The sequence below is a fragment of the Theropithecus gelada genome, chromosome 11, assembly GCF_003255815.1.
Source record: "Theropithecus gelada isolate Dixy chromosome 11, Tgel_1.0, whole genome shotgun sequence".
Taxonomy (NCBI): Eukaryota; Metazoa; Chordata; class Mammalia; order Primates; family Cercopithecidae; genus Theropithecus; species Theropithecus gelada.
In genome coordinates this window covers 65,978,504-65,984,529 of record NC_037679.1, presented here as the reverse complement: position 1 = coordinate 65,984,529, position 6,026 = coordinate 65,978,504, and the positions used below count along the sequence as shown (strand labels likewise).

General features: G+C 47.7%; 1 pseudogene; it reads right to left on the bottom strand.

Moving 5' to 3' along the window:
* Positions 1–291: 291 nt before the first annotated feature.
* Positions 292–647, bottom strand: LOC112635318 (annotated as a pseudogene).
* Between the last annotated feature and the right edge of the window lie 5,379 nt (positions 648–6,026).

Below are 6,026 nucleotides of genomic sequence, written 5' to 3'. Positions count from 1 at the left end.
CTTTGGGAGGCCGAGACGGGCGGATCACGAGGTCAGGAGATCGAGACCATCCTGGCTAACCCGGTGAAACCCCGTCTCTACTAAAAAATACAAAAAACTAGCCGGGCGAGGTGGCGGGCGCCTGTAGTCCCAGCTACTCGGGAGGCTGAGGCAGGAGAATGGCGGGAACCCAGGAGGCGGAGCTTGCAGTGAGCTGAGATCTGGCCACTGTACTCCAGCCTGGGCGACAGAGCGAGACTCCGTCTCAAAAAAAACAAAACAAAAAAAAAAAAAAAGAAAATTTTGTATGATTTACTTTTCACCAGTCTTCTCTGGCATGCTTCTAATGAACTCAGAATCACTGGGATCAATGATAGACAATGTACAGACTCTAGTATTTTCTGCATGCTGTGCCTAATTCAATATACTTGCCACTGTAGTGGCAATAAGACTGGACACCAGTTTTGGCCAGCAGGGCCTAGTACTCTATTTTGAATTTCCTCAAAGCTAGGCAGTTGTTAGCGAGGATGATCAATTTCGCTTTGCCTTGTCTGATCATCTTCAGGGACAGCTTATAACCCAGCATGTACTTCCCACTTTTCATAAGGAGCTGGAGTCCACAGTTGATTCACTCTAACAAATTTCTCCAACTTCTTAACGGCCACCATATACCTGCCCTTGGGTCTGGGATGGCCTCCAACCAGGATCAGCCACCAAGATTTCTAGCGCGTGAGAAAGGAAGCATTAGCTACTCTTTGGGTATTAACACTTGACCGGAATAGAAATCTATACAATCTTGTCTTCATAAGAATGGTTTTCTTCCCCTGCTTGAAGTCCCAGAGACACTGACTAGGCTTTGGGGAAAACTAAGAAGAAAATGCCCACCATAGAATTTTCATAGATAGAGCTATAGGAAGAAAAAAGGGAAGGGGTGGGTTTGTATATTGCTTTAATTAGCAAAACCAGGAAGTAACACAAACCACAAATGTGACCTGCATTTAAAAATCATTTTCTCAGTTGGGCACTGTGACTCACATCTGTAATCTTAGCACTTTGGGAGACCCAGGTGGGAGGACTGCTTGATACCCGGGGTTTGAGACCAGCCTGGACAACATAGTGAGACTCCCATCTCCACAAAAAAATAAAAAATTAATCAGGTATGATGATGCAGGGCTGTAGTCTTAGCTACTTCGGGAGGCTGAGGCAGGAGGATTGCTTGAGCCTAGGAGTTCAAGGCTGCAGTGAGCTATGACCATACTGCTGTACTCCAGCATGGGTGACAGTGAGACTGTCTCCAAAAATTTTTTTTTAAAATGATTATCTTCTGATGCTCTCTTGTTTTAGACGGAGTCTCGCTCTGTCGCCGAGGCTGGAGTACAGTGGCGCAATCTCGGCTCACTGCAACCTCCGCCTTCTGGGTTCAAGCGATTCTCCTGCCTCAGCCTCCCGAGCAGCTGGGACTACAGGCACGTGCCATCATGCCCCACTAATTGTCTGTATTTTTAGTAGAGACGAGGCTTCACCATATTAGCCAGGATGATCTCGATCTCCTGACCTTGTGATCCACCCACCTTGGCCTCCCAAAGTGCTGGGATTACAGGCTTGAGCCACCACGCCCGGCTCTGATGACTCTCTTATGTATCATTTTGTGATGCCCAAAGTGTCCCCAAGAATAGGGCTTATTTATTGCCATGCAGAGAGAGGAATCCAGACGTCCTAAAATCCTGGCTCAGTTTCCAGAGTCTCCACTGAGCCCATCTCTTGGGAGACAGAGAGACAATATTCTTTCAAAACAAATGAGACAGCATGCCGGTTCTGTCCCCCTTCCCTGGGTCCCTCCATGAGTGGGTCAGCCTGGCTCTCCAAGCAGCTCCCTTTTCACTCTCAGCCATTAGGAAGGGCCTGATTCCAGGCAGGAAGTCAAACTCCACAGCTCTCTGCCCGTGCATACTACAGAAGCCATCAGGAGCATTAGGGTCTGGCCCAAGAGCTGCCACCAAGGACTCTGGTTTCTGTTCCACCTGAGATTGGGTCTGGATACCCCAGTGTCCAAAACTGGAGACCTCTGGAAAACAGATGAGGGAGGGAGAGGGGACAGGAATAAGAACCTGCACGCACCGGTGTAGTGCCGTGACAGAATCACAGCTCACTGCAGCTTTGACCTCCCAGGCTCAAACAAGCCTCCCACCTCAGCCTCCCAAAGTGTTGGGATTACAGGCTTGAGCCATGGTGCCTGGCCAATGTTTTTCTTTTAACAGTTCTTAACCTTTTCTGGGCCACAGATCACTCTAGGATCTTTCTTTCTTTTTTTTTTTTTTTTGAGACAGAGTCTCGCTCTGTCGCTGAGGCTGGAGTGCAGTGACTGGATCTAAGCTCACTGCAAGCTCCGCTTCCCGGGTTTACGTCATTCTTCTGCCTCAGCCTCCTGAGTAGCTGGGACTACAGGCACCCGCCACCACGCCTGGTTAGTTTTTTGCATTTTTTTAGTAGAGACGGGGTTTCACCGTGTTAGCCATGATGGTCTCGATCTCCTGACCTCGTGATCTGCCTGTCTCGGCCTCCCAAAGTGCTGGGATTATAGGCTTGAGCCACCGCGCCCAGCCCACTCTAGGATCTTAAGAGGATTCCTAGGAAGCATGCCCCAGGAAAAGGCACATGTACACACAATCTGACAGGCAGCATCAGAATGATCCCTGTAATCCCAGCACTTTGGGAGTCCGAGGCAGGAGGATTGCTTAAACCCAGGATTTCGAGACCAGCCTGGACAACATAGTGAAACCCTGACCCTACAAAAAAATACAAAAAATAGTCAGGCGTGGTGACATGTGCCTGTAGTCCCAGCTACTTGGGAGGCTGAGATGGAAGGTTGCAGTGAGCTGTGATCATGCCACTGCACTATAGCCTGGGTGAAAGAAAGAAAGAAGAAAGGAAGGGAGGGAGGGAGGGAGAGAAAGAGAGAGAGGGAGGGAGGAAGGGAGGGAGGAAGGAAGGAAGGAAGGGGAAGACGGGGAAGAACAGGAAAGAAGGAGAAAGAAAGAAAGGGAAAGAAAAAGAGGAGGAAAGGAAGAGGTGAAATGTACAAACTGGCATAGTTCAACTGAGCAAAGAAGGATTTGTGAATTGGGTAGCCCCTCAATGAGAGGGTCCGGCTAGTCGTGTGGTATAAGAAGATTTACGGACAGAAAAAGGAAAATGACCTGCAGAAGGCAGAATGGAGGTACAGAGACAGCCCACGTGGTTACGACACGCATTCGCCTGATTTAAACATGATTTGAACAGTTGGCCACCTGTGATTGGCAGAAATTCAGTGACTGGCACAAGAGGAGGTTACGGTCTGTTCACACATCCGGTTAGGTTACAGTTCACTAGGTAGGAGAAGCCTTTAGGCCGAACTTAAAATATGTAAGGAGGCAGCTTTAGGCTAAACTTAATTTAACAGAACCATCACTAGAACCCACTCAACTGCCTTAAAGGAGATGACAAAAAAAAAAAAAAAAGAAAAAAAGAAAAAAAAAGAATGGTACTACCGCTGGGTGTCCTGGAAAGTTCAGCGCTGCAATTACTCGCTTCAGAGCCACACGGTCTTTGCTCCCTGTCCCACTCTGTCTGTACTACAACCCTGTCTGGGCCACCTCAGCTGAGGCTGGGGTGGAAGGGCACAGATATTACCAAGAAGGTTCTGAGAATGGGTGTGAGGGGACAGCTCTCAGGGAGACGGGTGTAGGCCAGGCAGGTACCCAACACAGTGTCTGCTGCAGCTAGGAGTAGGAGGAGCACTAGATGAAGAGTCCAGAAGCCTGGGATTGGAGGAGGTTTCCTTCCCTGGAGGCCCTCTGAGCTGGGGTTTTCCCGGTAGATTCCCAGGCCTCTTTCTCAGGTCATTCCAGCTCGTTAAAGATTCAAATGAAAGTCCGGAAGCCCAGGGTGGCTGTTCCAGAGCTCACGAACGCTTAGGCTGGTTCCCACGTGCTCATTCCCCAGACCCCCAGCTCCAGGGGCTCATTGGCCTATGCCTTCCTTCCGCGGCGGCTCCTTTTCCTCTTTGTGCCCCCTCACTGGGGGCTGGAGGGCTGGGTTCTGATTCAGGTAGGGGAAGAGGCATGTTGAAACATTTGCATGCAAGAGAGACATATGACATTGTAGGGAGAGCAGACAATTCAGTGAGTCTATCCCTGGCCCTCTGCTGGTGAGATATGTGAGCTTGGAGGAGCCTCAGTTTTCTCTTCTGTAAATTAGGGGCAGTAATTCTTTTCTTAACGAATCCTCCCTCCTGGCCGAGAGCGGTGGCTTACTCCTGTAATCCCAGCACTTTGGGAGGCCGAGGCAGGTGGATCATCTGAGGTCAGGAGTTTGAGACCAGCCTGACCAACATAGTGAAACCCCGTCTGTACCAAAAATACAAAAAAATTAGCCGAGCGTGGTGGCACGTGCCTGTAATCCCAGCTACTCAGGAGGCTGAGGCTGGAGAATTGCTTGAACTGGAAAGTGGAGGTTGCAGTGAGCCGAGATTGCGCCATTGTACTCCAGCCTGGGCAACAAGAGTGAAACTCCGTCTCAAAAAAAAAAAAAAAAAAAAAAAGAATTCTCCTTCCTGTCACCCACCTTGCTAATTTTTGCTCTATTCTAAAGCTCATTCAAGCATCAGCTCCTCTAGGAAAGCATCCTTGTCACTCTTTGCTCATCTTCCAAAGCCAGGTTAGGTGCCATCTGTCCGTTTTTCCCCGTAGCATCTCATGCTTATCTCTAATCCGAGCAGCCCGATCAGGCCGGGTTGTGACAGCAGGATCGCTGGTGTGTTTCTGCCACATGACTGGGAGGAAATAGAACAAATAGAACAGGAGTTGGGAAATAACCTCATTGTTGCACAGAGATTGTGGAGGTGGTTTCTGCAGCATGTCCTAGCCTATTCTGATTGATGCACACTTAGCATTTATTGCATGGAAGTGAAGAGTCTCGATCTATCTCCTGAGGTTGTCAGCAGAATGGAATGAAAATGCCTCTAACTCTAGCACGGTTAGTAGTTCTTCATAAATTTTAAAGATGATATGACCAACATTGGCAGGAAACCGAATGTCATCATTAATAGCATGGACGCTGGAACCTGGCTACCTAGGTTCGAACCCCTGCTCTGCCATTAATCCATCAGTGTTGGAATAAAAACAGAATCTAGCTAAAAGGGTTTGTGTGAAGATTAAATGAGGTAACATATGTGAAGTGCTGGTGCGTGGAATTCCTGGGTGTGTCTGTGTGGTTGGGGACGGTGGGTGGTGGTGGAAGCTGGCGCTGACAAGTAAGCAGAGGCAGCGTGTGCCCTTGGATTACAGAGATGGAGGCAGATCCAGGTTTGGGAGGCCTGATGCTTCTGTAGTTCTTGGTTCCGTAACAAAAGAATACAAAACTACGAATGCCGAGTTAGACATGAAAGTGAATGCTTACATACACATTTTATGAAGTTGTCCAGTACCATGAACATCACAAGGTTTTTCTGAAAAACACCTGGTATTTTTTATTAACGATTTGAAATCCTCTATTATAATCATTTTCCTACTATATTTGACTGCATAATCTTTAATCACCTTGCTATGGTCTAAATGTTGGTGTCCTCTCTACGTTTTTATGTTGGAACCTAATTTCCAAGGTAATAGGATTAAGAGATGGGGTTTTGGGAAGTGATTCTATCACAATACCCCACCCTCATGAATGGGACTTGTGCCCTTATAAAAGTGGCTTGAGGGAGCTCATTTGTCCCTGCCGCCACGTAAGGACTCAGCAAGAGAGTGCCATGTTTTAATCAGAGAGCAAGCCCTCACCACACACTGAGTTTGCTGGCTCCTTGATCTTGAACTTCCCAGCCTCCAAAACTGTGTGCAATACATTTCTATTGTTTATAAAATACCCAGCCTAAGGTATTCTGTTATGGTAACCCAAATGGACCAAGACGCATCTTTGTATAAACAAGGATTTTGTTACATTTTCCATAGAGAAAATAGAAAGATAATCAGCCTCTCTCTTCTAGTGTGGTTGATCATAAATTTGTTTTTATATGG